This window comes from Crocodylus porosus, unplaced genomic scaffold (assembly GCF_001723895.1).
Source record: "Crocodylus porosus isolate Cpor-Errol unplaced genomic scaffold, CroPor_comp1, whole genome shotgun sequence".
NCBI classification, from domain to species: domain Eukaryota; kingdom Metazoa; phylum Chordata; order Crocodylia; family Crocodylidae; genus Crocodylus; species Crocodylus porosus.
The window spans coordinates 112900685-112917088 of record NW_017728931.1 but is presented as its reverse complement, the minus strand read 5'-3'; the positions used below and the strand labels follow the sequence as shown (position 1 = coordinate 112917088).

At 41.7% G+C, this 16404-nt stretch overlaps 1 pseudogene; it reads left to right on the top strand.

Annotated features, from left to right (window-relative positions):
* The window catches only part of LOC109315997, a 41263-nt pseudogene extending 26249 nt beyond the window's left edge, over positions 1 to 15014 (top strand).
* The last annotated feature ends 1390 nt before the right edge of the window (positions 15015 to 16404 follow it).

Sequence of the window (16404 nt, the reverse complement as noted above, 5' to 3'; positions counted from 1 at the left end):
TGTGTGTGTACACACAAGAATGAAATATTTCTATCCTCATAGTAAACTTGCAGCTGCCAGGCCCTATCCCATTGCATTACATGAATAACCATTTCAATACCCTTGGTTTTTCCAGTTCCTACGTTTAAAATCAATCTTTTCAATTCAATCTTAGTTAATATTCTAAAATGGTTCATAAGAAGATGAACCAGTTTTAAACAGTATGTATGCTTTAGAATGGCTAAATAATTGCAATGAGAAAAAATTATTACAGCATTTTTGATACTCCACCTAATTATCACTTCTGGACTATTTTCATAAAAAATGAATCTCATATTTTATTAACGTTACTCGTCTAATTGCATTCATACATTAGTAATTACAAATTTTAACTTGTATTCATTAGATTGGAAAGGTTGAGAGAATTGCTGATGATTGAAGCTGTTTCATGGGACTGTGGAAGCAACAGTCCAGGTAAAAATCATAGAGAAAAACTACAAAAATACTATTTAATTGCTGTGTTTATTTCTCAAGATACTTTTTGCATAAAATATGCATAGTGTACTGTCATTATGGGAACACCCCTTAGAAAACTCATGACTGAATTACTAGTTCAGTTGGTGCATTTGCTTTTGTAGGGTGACATAATTTTTATATTTTAATATTAAGAATTTTCTTCGTACTGATTAATAGAGTGAGACATTAGAAACCATGGCTGCATTCATTAAAAAGCTCTATCACTGCTGATCTGTAAAAGAGAATAATCATCAAGAGTTCAATTTTGCTAGTTTCACTTATGTTGAATAGTATACTATAGATACCTTCACTGAGGTCATTAGGACCTCTTACAGCAGGGCTGCCCAACTTTGTAGCAGCTGGGGCCCATATGCTGGACTGGCTACAAGCCCTGGTCCACATACCATGAGGATAGCATCCATGGAGGCCACATGCCTCAGTGCTCCCTGGGACCCCACCATATGTCCAGATGCCACTACACCATGCATACTGCATGAGCCACTCCCAATCTGCTGTCAGCTGGACATCAGAACACCCCACCACATCTTGAATAGTGCAAGCCCCCCCTACCAGTGTACAGTACTAGTGCAGAGATGGTGTGAGCCTCCATTTCCCCTGCTATCACATGAGCAGTAGGTTCACCAGGCCTTTTCCCACCATGCTGCCCTACCCTAGAGACCCTGGCCACTGCATTATCAGGAGTAATGGGGGAGTGGCAGCCAGGCAGGAGCCAAGGTGTTCCACATTAACACCACATAAGCTGGATGTGTCCCATGGGTGGCCATTTGGACAGCCCTGACTTATAGTACGGTACTGCTCATAATGAGCAAGTATTATACCAGTGTATCTTTATTATGCATAACATATCCTCTTGAACCAACAGATACATGCTGGGAAAAATACAGTGGAAATGTTATTGCAAATAAAGTCTTTTTTCTCCTCATAATATTAACAACAGCATGACCTTAAACTAGTAAGATTCCACCCCTCCATCAGTAATTTTAGTTATTATCCACACAAATAATGAACTAATTGTCTACCAGCCTTTCAAACTATTGCATGTCACCATCCCAGTGATAAAGGCTTTCCTGTGAGTGTTCATACTATACATCATACAGAGTAACAGGCTCATTTGAAACAGTAAATAAAATTACAGATCAGTATACATAGGAAATTCAAAATGAGCTTCTTGTAAAACTGTTTTATTTTAAGGTCAGCAAGTATATTCTACATGTATTTTAAAGTATTAGTCTATTATGTATATTTATACAAATCTGCATGTGCAGATAACTACTTCCAGAGAGAAATAATATTAAATGAGTTCAAAAGGATATCAGGCGTCTCACTACATTCTTCATTATACTAGATATGTGCAATTTTAATAATACGTTTTAAATCTGCCACCTGCTTTTGCATAAGCTGACAAAATATGAAATTTGACTAATATTCATATAGCGATTATTGTTCTTCTTTGCTTGACATGCACTCATCTCCTCAAGACCTAATGTATTCATTGTTAATACATTGCATTTCTGTTGCATCTAAACTTTAAAAAATGGCTTTAAAACATTAGTGAAATAAGCTTCCTAAAAGCCCTATGAATAAAAGAAATATTATTAAGCCAATCTTACTAATGGAAAAACAAAGCCCCAGAAAGATCTAGTATACTTTTCAAGATCACCTTAGAGTTAGACTCTATGTTGCTTTTGGGCTTTGGTCAAAAGATCAGGCTTTCTCTTGGAATTAAGGACTGGCATTCCAGCTATTCTGGCTTGATTCCTCAGAACTTTTCCTCACTTTATTTTTTATTAATAAACACAAAACTGTAATAACCACAAACACCATATTTCTAGAGCAGAAAAAAAATTACATTTGTGATCCAAATGTTAAAGATATGGTAAGTTTTAAAGTTAGTGTGTATAAAACCCAAATGAGCAAAACAAAAGCAAGGGAAATGTTATCGTCTCTAGCACCTTTAAAATTGGAAGTAAATTGGAATGAATAGGAAGTGTGTTCTCACAATAGTACTCTAACAGTCTTACAAGTACTGTTGAATTATACTACACTGGTATTCAAGTTTTCCAGTTGGCAAACTAAGACATGTAAAAGAAGGTGTTTTAGAGACGTGCATGATTTTATGGCAATAACAATACTAATCCCAGCCTTTAACTTCAAACAATGGAAAAAGTAAAAATTAACACAAGCGTGACTTCAAATGCCAGTCGACAATACAATTATAATTATGCCAAGGAATTCCATTGCAACATAGGGTTCTTAAATAGGTATGCTGGGCAGGAATAGGAAAAGACAGTCTAGGATGATAACTTCATAGACTGTTTCAGAGAGCCTTATACTTTTGTAGAAAAACTACTTCATTAGATACTATGAAACTGGGCAGGAATGAAAAGTGATGATACATTATACCAAATGGCCCACATTCAAATTATTGTTTGTCTTGATGTCTTTCATTGTTAAACCTTATCTACTTTACATTTCTTTAGGCAGATGACAGGGTAGAGTGGTACCTTACAAAATAATTCAGAGGCATAAGCTTTCTTAAACAACAGTTTACTTTTTCAGATGTTATGAATCCTTGCTATGAGTCCTTCTCTTTGCAGGGAGAAGGAGTTCTAAATAACAAATAAAAAATAATAAATTACTGTTTTCTGTTTAGACCCCCGGCTCCCTTCTTGTTCAGTCATAGCATTTGAATAAGCAAGCTGTTGCTTACAAAAGTGTATGCCTCTAAATTAGTCTGTGGTGCCTCTCTGCCCTGCCATATGCCAGAAGATACATAAGGTAGATGAGGAGTAACAGTGAAAGACATCAAGGCAAACATGTCTCAGCACACCTGATTAGGGGAGCCTAACTACAGTATATATTGTCCCTTTGGAGATCTCCCTGAAAAGCTGATGCAATATACGTCTCTTGCCTGTTAGTGGTCTTTGAGGTGCTATCCTAATGAAAGTCGCAAACGTGCTTCAGAGTCACTTGTCTGTGTGGGTGTACTGCAGAAATGGAAATCCCGGCTGGGAGCTTCAGAATGTGTTTTGTCACAGGTGGAAAATGTCTGCTGGAACGGCTTGGCTCTTGGGCTACAAATTGATACCTCCCTTAAAGAACATGCAGCTTAATAAATAAATGTTAAAAATCACAGTTATTTATATTACTTCATACAGTTGGAAGAGAATATAGAACCCCATGCTTGGCAGCGGCATCGTACATAGTTTATGTTGACAATCTAAAACATGCAGTTAGTCATGCAGCCTGTGTTAGCCCAGGTTATAGGGGGTTAAAAAGTTCCAGTGCCATGCTGTGATAAGGAAGAGAGGTAAGACCCTGTGCATGGCAATCACATTGGTACAGAGTTGTAACATGGCAAGACATTCCTAAGCAATAGTTTTAACATGTGGTGTACAATTGCTGGGGTGGGGAAAAAATCCAAGACATTAAATGTCATTGTTGGTTAATGGTGTGTGAACTCTGCACAACTAGCAAACTCTGTGGCTGGTTTGGAAAGAGGGCAGGGCCATTGGTTAGTACTGTTAATGGCACTAATAAGGACAAGTAATTTTAGTTTGGAGAACAGGAGGCCAAGACCTATCTGTTTCCTTCAAAGGAAACATTTTAAACTACCCTTATATTTCCATATATATATATAAGCATTTTCATATATAAGGCTTATTTACATTCTGACTCCACTGTTTAGCCTTAATATGGTAAAATGTTATAAATTGAAAAGTTTGTCTATGTTTATCTGAGGATTTCCTTCAAGTAATGAGGTCCACAAATATGCTACAATGAGTACTTGCAGACTAGGGGCAGCACTGGGCCTCTGTTAGTTATCATTGTGTCCCTTTCCAGGTTTTTTCCCCCAGTTAGAATACCTTCCACAATCAAGTGAATTGAAATCTACTTTTTTGCAAAGGAAAATTCTGTTGTGTACATTTTGAAGGAAAAGTTAAACATTTTCTCTTATTGAACAACACAGTAAATTCTGCCAAATCCTTGGATGTAAATTTTCATCTCTATTCTGGGTAATGCTTTTTTTCTCCTGGGTTGGCTGGATCGATGGACCTTATTATTAATGAAATAAAATTGTCAAATAATATAAATACATTTTCTTCTGCTTCATGCTAAGACCCACATTGCTGTTAAAATTGGATTTTCACAGCAGTTTGATTGTTGCAGGAAGCAGGTTCTGCCTTTAAATATAGACATCCAAATGAGGTAGACAATAAATACATATGTCCTACACACCTTCTCACAGATTCTAAGTCATAGAAAATATTTCTGTAACAACAATATCAATAGCACCAGCTGAGACTGGAAAGTCTTAATGTAGAAATTGGGGAACTAATGGATAGCTAGCGGATTTCCATACAGGAGGCAGGCCTATATTTCCCTGAAATTGTCAGTGTTTCTAAACTATACTGTAACTGTCGAGGTGGGGGAAAGGAGGGTGGGGGGAGTGATTAGGACAGCAGTCCTGGGTGCTGCCTTTGTTGAGGAGGTATAAGAATAACCACCAGTGATTGTTAATCTGCCATGATGAGCACCATGGAAGCTTAATGCTGCCCCATGTACCTCAACTGCCCAACACAGAGAGCTACCCTGCTACACTCCTGCTTCTAAGGACTGGACTTTGAAGCTGAACTGAGGGATAAATATTTCTTGAATTTTGGGTGGGAATAAGTGCTCTGACACTGGCAAAAACATGTTTCAATTAAAACTGCAATCCAGGATCTCATTAAAAAAAGTTCTGAGTCTTAGCTTAAACAAATGTAACTCATTGAAAGTAGCAGCCTTCAGGAGTTCTGGCCTAATGGACAGGAAATGTAATATCTTATGCAGGGAGTCAAGCTAGGCAGCACTATAAAGTTCAAAATGAGATTTGAAGGTAACAAACTATGACCTTCTGGCCTTGGAATATCTTTTTTATATAAGGCCCCTTCCATTGTTAAGAATTGTGCAAAACTTTCTATTGACCATGTTGAGAAGATTATGTTAAAGGAACTTGACCTTTTTTTTCTTGGACAGCTGTATATGCCCACAATAAAGCCTTCCCAAAGGAACGCAAGGCAATTTTGCATTGATTTGACATGTTAGTTAAACTAACCGGCTTTGCATCAGTCAGTAGAAAAAGTTCCAGTTGTTGAGTTCTCTTTTAGGATCTATTAAAGCACTAATCATGTCATCCATGTAATCATTGTAAAACTATCTGTTCCCAAAGGGAGAATTGGCCTTGCAATAGCATACCTCTTCTGTCTCCTCTGTCTGGAGACCATAACAAATTAAAAAAGAAAAAAAGAAACAAAGAAAGAAAGATACAGAAGGTGATTTCCTTGCAGGAAACCTTCTTTCTTATGAGGAGCCTCTGACTTTAATGGGACTGATCATATAAATGATGATTATTCACATAAGAAGGAATTTAAATAATCTGATTTTGATTATGTGTCAGCTTTATAGTATCAGTCTGAGTGTACAAACACAACTAACATTATTGAGAATGGGACTACTAAAGTGTATAGAGATTCACTAGTGTGAATATGGGCTACACTGGAAAGTCATTTATATTCTTTTTCTTTATGAAGCACCCCTTCCCCCTTCACCTTCTCTATTCTCTTTCATATCTTTTCTTTGAAACCTTTTTGCTCCAGTCTTGTGACATGAATCTGATATTTGCTTAAATTCTCACATAAAATTAATGCAATTTTTTTTTAAGGTACAATACCTACTTTAGGGCCAAGTTTTCAAAAAATCTTTGAGTAGAGTGGGAATGGGTATCTTCCTACAAACTGGCCAAAAGGCCTTAGGTAAAAGCTGTTGGATGCTAAATGATTTTGAAAAGCTGATACTCAATTAGGCGTCATCTGCATATGAAAGTTAATTCAGGGTGAGATTACACATTACAATTAGATCATGTTAAGAGCACTTAAAACATTAAGTCTCATTAACTAATTCTAAGTGCCCTATATGCATCTTAAATTTATGCCAGTTTGGGGCAGGATTATTTTTGAGCTGGGGCACCCAGCCTGAGTTAAGTTAACTTCTGGGTATTCACCTGAGATAAAAGCACCAATTGTCAGTCCTCCAGCATCCCAGGAGACACTGCTTCCAAGTAGACATGATTCAGGATTCTGTAGCTGTAGACTAAAAGCTGGGAATAGCTGGATGAGAGGATGAGGTGAGTGGGGAGGGAGGGAAAAGGGGTGAAGGGTGATAGGGATCCAAGGGGAGGGGGTCATGGGGAAGGAGTGAGGGGGGCAGGATTGGAGGGGGGAAGAGTGACAGAGTAGAGGGAAAGGTAGGGAGTGAATCAGTGGGAGCTGCCAAGCTGCTGCCCCACAATGTTTCTTTCCTGTTTTCCTTCCTTACTGCCAGGTCACTCCTCTACTATCCCAGTTGACCCCTTATGCCCCTCATCAGTCCTTTCACCACCAGATCACTGTCCTGTAGGCCTGATTAGACTGAGAGTGAATGAGGTGCCAGTGTGTGTGGGGGGGGGGGTTCTCCCTCCATGCATGCTCCTGGGGTCCCTGAAAACCATGCCACCCCAGTATGCTCAGATCCAGACTATGCAACTGAAATGATGGCCAGAAGGAAAGTGATGGGGGTGGGGCAGGGTGCTTCCAAGCAACTGCAGGTCCCAGTAGGAGCTGTGTACAGATATGCAGGGCCAGCACAGCCTGGAAACAGAGGTAGTATGGCCCTGATGATTATGGAAAAGAGGCTGAATGGGGGCTGAATGGAGACAGTGGGGTGATTTGTGGCCCAGAGAGAGTGATCCAAGTAGCATGGAGGGGAGGGGTCCTTCCCCCAACTCATCCCTGGCCTATGCTTTAGCTAGAGAGCCAACAAAAAGGCCAAGCATGGAGCAAACTTGCAGCCCCTAGCACTCCAGCCCTTTAGTGGTATGTCTGAATATTACTCATTAGAGGGGGTATTAATCATAAATATTTAATTGATCATTAGCAATGTTTAACCTAAACACAGACAACCATTCCTTAGAATTAGCACTTGCTAACACAAATGTGTAATTTCACGCGCAGATTAAAATAGGATGTAAAGTTAGAACACAATGGGCACATCTACACATGCATTTAAGTGCATCTAAATTTAATGCATATTAAACTAATGCGCATTAAGCATTTTTTGGCAGGTGTCTACATGCGCAGGGACTTGGCACTACAGTTAGTGCCAAGTCCCTGCAGCTCTGCCATGTGCCCCTAGTGGGCAGACCTAGCATTTAAGTTAGTTCCTGGTCATGTCTACACATGTTAATGTGCTTTAAATAATCGTGTCTAACAGCTATCAAATTGAGGTGTGATTAGCCTAATTTCCCCATTTTAATGTACATTAAGAGTGTGCACGTGTAGATATGCATCCATAATGTGCATTAAATTAAGCTAATGCTCATTAATGTTTCTTGTGTAGATGTACCCAAACATGCTTAATTCCATGAATAATTGCATATGGGTCTAGGCTGACATATATCCTTTACAGCTCCACACATTTAAGTGCATGTAGCACTTCCTGTTTGAATTTTATTTTCATCTGTGGTGAAATAAGAGTTTTCCTGTAAACATACCTCTGATGGATAAAATGGAGAAAGAATACTCTCTCTTATGCTTGCCCAAAAACCTAGTGTTTGGACAGTTGCTGAGGAAAAAGGAGACCCCTGGGTTCTAGCCTGTCCTTTCATCAAGGTTTCTTCAAGGCAGAGGAGGTTGCTCCATGTGGTTAGTTTGCATGAAACCTGACACCATTTTTTCTCTCTCCCTCTCATTGATTCTCTCCATCTCCTTCCATACCCCACCTCCACCCACTCCTCCATTCCTCTTCTTTTCACTCATTTCTCTTCTGTACCTTCTGTCCCTTCCCTTCTTCCCTTTCCCTCTCTTATCCCATCTCCCTCTTGCTCTCTTCTATTATCTGTTCTTAATTTCCCTCTATCTGTCCTCTTACCACCTTTCTGCCCCCTTCTCTTTCTATTCTTTGCCCCTCCCAGGCAGCATATCTCCAAGGCCCAACCTGGCAATCTGGATTTGCACTGCCTCTCCTGACTAAGGTGGTGTGCAGCATGGGATGGGCTGATAAGCCCCTGCAGTACCAAGCGACAGTGCCCCAGAGACTGAAGAGCACCCTACAGGAGGGGGGCATAACAGAAGAGGCCCAAATGGCAGTCATCTATGCCCAGATCAAGCAGAAAGTCAAGGCTGCCTTGGGGGCTTACATGGAAACAGAGGCAGAGTTGTCAGCGGAACAAATTTGGGGGGGGGGGGGGCACAAGGCCCAGACTGATGTGATCGGTGTGGATTTTCTGCTGACCTTAGGTACTGCAGTTGGTGGCCCTGGAGATAAACTGCCAGATGTGCCTGGAGACCTGCACTCTCTTCAAGTCCATGGGCCAGACAGTGGGGGTGCCAAGAGGTGACTTGTCCCAGCCTCTGGTAGAGACAATGCTGTGGTGTATATAGTGCTGCCTAATGGTGGGGCAAGCATATGCTGGTGATTGGGACTGGAGGAGTCAGCAAAAATTTAATCTGGGAGACAGCCAGGGATTACAGGCTAAAAATCCATCTGGTGGGATTGGACGCCAACCACTTTGCCTCCCAGCTGGTACAGACCTTCATCCACAATGATAGCATGGACCATGAGTGGGACAAGTAACATGCTCAGTGTGTGGTGCTGCCTCTTCTACTGGTTTGACTGCATGGTGCTGATGGCTCTAGTGTGCAAGCAGCTAGGGCTGTGCTGCAGCGTCACAAGCTGCCATATGAGTGCCCAAGCAAAAGAGCCAGACCCACCAGCATCTACTGTGCCAATGTAAAGACATATGCTAGACTGGCCCTCCGCTACCCTCTGTACCATCCCCTGCTGGTATCTGGAGTGCCAGGCCAATGTGGAGTGATCTGTCCACCACCTCTCCTTCCTAGGTGTCATGAAGCTGAAGCATGGGTGGGTGCCATGGGCATCAAGTTGCTGGAGGATAGGCCTGTGTGAAGCAGCTAGTAGTTGATTCGGATTTGGCCAGTTCGGGGGACAGTGATTCAATTCAGTGATTCAAATCACTGACCTGAATCAATTCAGCTGAATCTCTTAATCAGCCGGTCCCATTCCCTGGCCCTCTCCCAGCCCAGCAATGGCTGCCATGCCCTCCCCAGCTCCTGGCACTTGGGGAAAAAAAGCCCCAACTCAGTGGGTGCTGCCAGGTGGGGGGCAATCCCTGTTGCCCCTCACTGTTCCATGCTGCATAGAGGATTCTGCACAAGCCCCCTGCACAGCCCCCCATATGGCTGCCCTGCCCAGCCCAGTTCCAGCCCTTTAAGAAAAAAAAAACATGAGAAAAACCTTGAACTCACCATTCCTGATGGTGAGGGGTGAGCCCAGTGCTGCATGGGGGGCTCTTCCATGAGCCCCCTGAAGCCTCAGGACCACTGCAGAAGCCGTGAGTCCCAGGGTTTTCCTCATTTTTATTCTTAAAGGGCCAGAGCCAGGGTGGACAGGGCAGTGATGGGGGGGATGGGAAGTGAGGGGGGGGTCAGGGGGCTCATGTCACAGTCCCCCATGAATCATGAGGCAGTGGGAGGCAGCAGGGATTCCCCCCACACACACACCTGGCAGCACCCAGTAAGTCCGGGAGGGTTTTTAAAGCACCAGGGGCTGGGGCAGATGGGGGATGGGGGGATCAGGGGGGCTGGGGGAGCAGGCAGGGGATGGGGTCTGGCAGGGGTCCCCCCATGGTCTTCTCCTTCCTTCTGTCCCTCATCCCCTGCCCCTACTTACCAACTCCTAGTCTGGCTGCAGCTCCCTGATGCAGCCACTGGGGACTGTCTGAATCATCAAAGCCCTCCAAATCTTTTCTGAAGATTCAGAGAGCTTCAAATTGATTTGGCCCTTTAATTGGTCCCCCATTCGATTCAGATTCAGAGATTCAGCCACAGAAAAGGGCCAAATCTCCTCCAAATCAAATCACCACCCAAAGCTGCACACAGCCCTGGTGGAGGATACTAAGAAGTGCCACCTGGACTTTGAGAAGATCTCCCAGGAAGACACTAACCAGTATGGCATTGGGCTGAGCTGAGCTGGGCAATGCCATGGTTCTCATGGAGTATGTCAGGCACAGAGCATGACAGCAACCTGGTCATCTTTGAGGAGCACATGCTGGCTGCCTTTGTATCTGACAGTGGGTCCACATATGTGTCCTACTTCACAGAGAGGGTGACAAGTATGCTTACCTGCCTGCCACCCAACTGTGAAGCCCAGCTGGTGTACACCACCTACTAGTGCAACCTGGTGGTGAGAGGCCAAGCATAGAGTGCCAGAGCAATCCACTAATAAAAGCAAAATGCCAGTCCCAGTGACTTGAGGGACCGGACAACAACAAACCAGTATGTGCAACCCCTCCCTCTCCCCACAGTGTGTCCCTACAAAGAGCAAAAGGGGCAGCAAAATTAAAAGCCAATGTATGCATCCCAAGTGCCCCTACAATAACTAACAGTGCCCCTAAGTGACCCTACAATAACAAACCATAAGCCTGAGTGATCCTATAATAACAAGCCAGTGTGTGCAGCTCCCACATCCTGAGTAACTGTACAGTAGCAAATTTGTCCTCTATTGGGACCTTACAATAAGAAACCAACATGAGCTGTCTTAGTGACTCTACAATAACCAACCCAGGGTTGAAGCCCCTGTACTCCCAGCTGGTTGTCAGATAACAAATGAGTTCCCTCAGATAACACACTTCCCCAGTGACTAGAATAACAGAGGATAGGGTGATGTGGGCACCAAGACGCATAGTTAACAGCCCTAGAGGTTGCAAGTTTGAGGCCATAGCAGAAGCATTTATGATGTGGCCCTGTCCAATGAATCTGCAAATTCTGTCAAGTACCTTGTCACAAGGACACAAAAAGGGAGGAAAGGAAATGAAGGACCAAAAGGTGATATTAACCTGAATCTTCTACTTCTCAAAGAAGCGTTCCAGATTATGGACTAGGTATTCTCCTGAAACTGGCCTGCTGCACCCTGCATTTCCTATCCCTGGACAAAGAGTAAAGGGGAAATATCTGCTCTCCATCAGAAAGGCCCAGGCTAAAACCTGGGCCCCTCCTTCCTAGGACAACATCCACCTCACTGAACAAGCTGCCCTCTGGTTTATTTTTTTCCTCCTAACCCTACTTACTTTTCCATCTTAACTGTCCACTGTGCCACCTACAAAAGACTGCTCAAAATAAAGTCATGTTCTATGACTTCAAGGGAATGGAGTAAGTCTAGGAGTCAAAGTTCCATTTTCAAATGCAACTGAGATGCACCCTGTAAAATGTTGGACAATATGATGAAACCAGGCACAGTATCCACAGAAATGCAGGGAAAACCTTGTTTTGACGTTCATGGAATCCAGAGAAGAGTTTACTATAATAAATAGGAGGAATTCACTGTAATAAGGATTAGTCGATTTACTGGATCATAATGAAAAACAAAAGTTTCCTGCTGCTGGGTTTGTTATAAAAGAGGAGTTTGTTATAAGCAGGGTTATACAGCAGTACAACATGCACAGTTGGCTTTGTGTTTAGTAATGTTAACAGTTAATTACTGTGTATGACCTTCCTTTTCTTGGTAATCAGATGTGGAAAAAGGCAGAATGCCTTCCCTTTTGAAGTTTCTTCCAAGTGTGTGTTTCATTTCATTTTTATTTTTTCTGCCTTCTCTGGTAAGGCAATGAACTAGGTAACACTGTGGGCTGAGCAAAGGAAGAAAGTTTCTGTTTGCCAAATACTTTGAGAATATAAGAACTGTCATATTGGATCAGATCAATGGTCCATCTAGCCCAGTCTTCTGTCTCCAACAGTGACAGAAATGACTGCTATAGAGAAAAAGCATTGAACTGGATAACCCTAGAGTGATCTATCCCCTATTCAATGTCCTGGTATCCACCATTATTTGTTTAAAGATGCCAGAGGAAACATCCCCCACCATTCTGTTCAATAAGAATATAAGAAGGGCATTTGTAAAAATGGCAGGTCCATAACCCCATTTTGTGTTGAGATCTGACTCCATGACCCAACCACTCTCCAACTTGGCTTTTACATTACATCCTCAGATAGCAACTGTGATATCCAGCAGACCCACTGGCTTGATAATTTAGGATTTTCCTTCAAAAGCCAGACTATAACAGGCTATATTATGAAGAAACAGAGAAGCAACAAAATGAAACAGGGTATCAAAAGTTACACCATACTTGGAGAAATAGATATAAAATAACAGAGACACCAATACACATAACTTTTTACTTATATGGACTCTCTTCAAACTCTTGGGTAGACCTAACTTAGTTTGGTGACCCACATTTTAGAACCATGTTATAGTTGTCTTACTGCAGAACTCTGACTTTTCATTAGCCTATAGATATCTTTTGATCATTTTTATCCCCCTTCTCCTCAGAATAGTTTAAATTTGATTTCCCTTTTCTCAACCTTTGCATAATAGTCTTATCCTCAGGTTTGGGTGCTTGTTGAGATGTTCCTTACCTAAACTGTTTCTGTAGTGATCTTCTTTGATCCAGTTGCATGCACTGAGGCAAATTAATATCACATTGATAGAACATATAACTATTAATATAAAAATACAAATATGTTCCTGTTCTCCATGTGAACAAAAACAATTTTCTGAAGTTTTACAAAAAATACCCCATTTCAGGCTAGGAGTTTGTACTGGAAAATGCCAGCCCTGATGGCATTTTTGTTTTGCTTTTTGATTATAATGAATTTATCAAGCCTAGGTGGGGAGAAGAGTGGGGAGCAGTTTATGGTGTTATAGAAATGCTGATAGACCTTTAACAATAGCATCTTGAGTTCGACACTATAATTATTGAAAATTGCTAGTGCTACAAAGTTGTTTGTTCCTATGACATGGTAAGCCCTAAAGAAATTTCTGTAATGTTGAAGCTCCTGCATAGTGTTCCATTTTCATTGGAGGCAAAAAAGAAAACAAAAAGAATGACATTGAGAAACAGATTACTTAAAGCTTAACAATGTTTAGGTGACATAACTTTGTTGGAGAATCTTATATAAAACTGCACTGTAACAGTAGTTTTAAAAGGCATTTTTGCACTGGGACACAGATCCCAGTTTTACTTACATACTTACGTATTTCACCTGTCTTTCTGTAGTGTTTGCTAATTACAGGGTTGCCAACTCATGATTTTCTGCATGATTCAGTCAAGTTTGAATAGAACTGGAGCCAATTCCAGAATAACTTAAGAAGCCACAACCTCTGGTGTAATTTCCTGGGGGGTGGGAAATCCTTTTTTATTGACTGCCTATGTGACAGCCCCATCTCCTGGAGAACACAAGACAATCAGGATTGCTTCTGGAAGCAGACAGCAATCTCCCCATCTTCACCCCTGCTCCTTAGGAACAATTCTTACAGGGGGAGACAAGAGGGAACTCAGGAAGAATCCAAGTACTCAGGATGGCCTTGCCAACTCCCCTCCTGTGAGCAATGATACTACCCTCTACACCTTTCCCTTCCCTTCCCTTCCTCATCCAGTGCACCTTATCTGTCCATGGTGAGACAGAAGCAACAGTCTGAATGAAGAGCAGACTGATTGGCTAAACTGAGATGAAGGCAGAATTGATGGCACATTGGAGGAATGGGTACATACAAGTGTGAGAACCTTTGCAGTTTGAGTGACAATTAAAGTCAGGGGTATAAATGGCACTCAGCTGTGTCAGTTCTTTCAACTTCTTTATGAAGGGCTGAAGGCAGTGCCCTGGGTTGCAAGAGCAGGGGGAGGGAGCAGCAGCTTACCCGTGTTGGGACTCCTACACAGTCTTAGCTGTTCTGCTGCTGCCACATGTGATCTGCCCACCCTGATCTTAAAGCAGCAGCATCCAGGAACTGTCTTGGAGTTCTCAGCATAGCAGTGTTGCTGGGACGCAGACATTTTTGGTACACCTCCTAACTTGGCTCCTGGGGTGAGCACCCTTCTCACCCACCACTAGTTATGCTACTGCTTTGGTGATAAAACAACAGTACTATGAATTCACATTTAAAGCAAAAATAGGTTTGAAATTACTTCTGAGTTTAGCTGACTCCCTCCCGTCATCTGATCCTGTGGAGAAGTCACAGAACAAAATATATCGTCAGCATAAGCAGGCTAAACTCCCTTAAAATAGTGGTGAATTTGGCACATAGTATTTAATTTGTGAGAGCACAGTTATTGCTATGGGAACAAATTATGCTGTGATTTGTTCTCTGCGGGATCTATCAGAAAGATAAGTTGGTCTACAAAAAAGAAAGGTCTCATTTAAAGAAAAACTCTCCTCTGTGCAAAGCAAATACAAAAACAGTTAGTCCTGAATATGTAGCATCTATTTCCTTGCTATATAAGGGTTCTCTTTCTTTCTATTTTAAGAAGACATGGAGAGCCAGGTGAAAAGTCCATTGAAGTCAATGGAAAAACCTCATTGGGCTTGAAATCAGCTTCAAGTGTGAAATTTGAAAGCCTGAGTTAGAAGCCAGTCAGTTAAAATTCCTCTTTGTGAAAAGTTTAAAAACAAATCTGCATTTTTCAAAAAGTCTTCTATGCTTTAGGGGTGTCAACATTTTTAAGGCTAAACGTCTCATATACAAATGAGAATGGGCTGGCTGCCATCACATTTCCAGCTTATGGTTGAGGAAAAGATTTGATTTCTTTCGTAAAAACAGGTGGATATTTAATATTTACAAATGTACAAGGCCTCCTGCTGCCTTAATCTCTATTTCTTCTACTTTCCTTGAATGTTATGCAATCTGTTACTACTTCAGGTTTTCACTAAAGCTGTTTACTAGTATAGTAACACTGATTTCCACATGACACTAGTAGAAAATATTTTTTTGAAGATTGCTGAAGTGGAGTTCCATATCGAATCCTAAAGTGACTTAGTCCTTGCAGTGCCCAAGTGCCCTGCACTTCATGGAAGTCTCAGTCTGAAACAGATTCTTAGGCAATCCACTGAAAATCAACTGACTGGGAAGCCATATATTCTCTCCAGGAATAAAATGGAGAGAGAAAAAGAGTTGATTTTAGGAATCTAACTGTATGATTGGTTAGAATTAGGTGCCTTTGGCCCTGGCACCTAAATAACAAGTTAATCAAGTCTTAAGTTGTAACCCAGCCACACATCTATACAATTAAAAGTGAAAGAAAACACAGACAAAATAAAACAAACAGGACATGTGTAATAACTTTATGGCTGGTTCCCATCATGCCTTAAACTCAACATGGCTTTGGGAGCACAAGAACCCTTAAAGATTGGCTTGCTACTTGCCAGTGCAAGGGGCATCTGGCTTGCTACTTGCCAGTGTAGGACTGTGCTAATGAATTTTTATGACACAAAATTAGGACACATCACCAATATGGAATACAACACAAGAAGGATCGGATAACCTTAAAGTTCAATATAATAGAAAGGGAATGAAATTCAGTAATATAAAGAGCAAGACCATGCACAGATAGATTAATAAAACAATTTCAACTATAGACTGAAACCTTATCAGTTGTGAATATCATAGGGAAAAGATCTGGGGACTCTCACCCCATTCTCATTATTAAATTAAGTGACTGTGTCATTGATGCCTACACAGTTGGATGGGTAAAGAATTGGCTGATGGGGCATACCCAGAGCGTAGTGGTGGATGGTGAGATTCTCGGTCTTCGGGGCCGAACAGTTTAATATCTTCATCAGCGACTTGGACGAGGGGGTTGAAAGCACATAGTCTGAGTTTGCTGATGACACTAAGATGTGGGGTGAGATGGGTACACTCAAAGGGAGAGAGAAGCCACAACTAGATTTAGACAGACTACAAAACTGGGCAGATGAGAATAGGATGGGGTTTAAGGTAGATAAATGCAGGGTGCTGCAC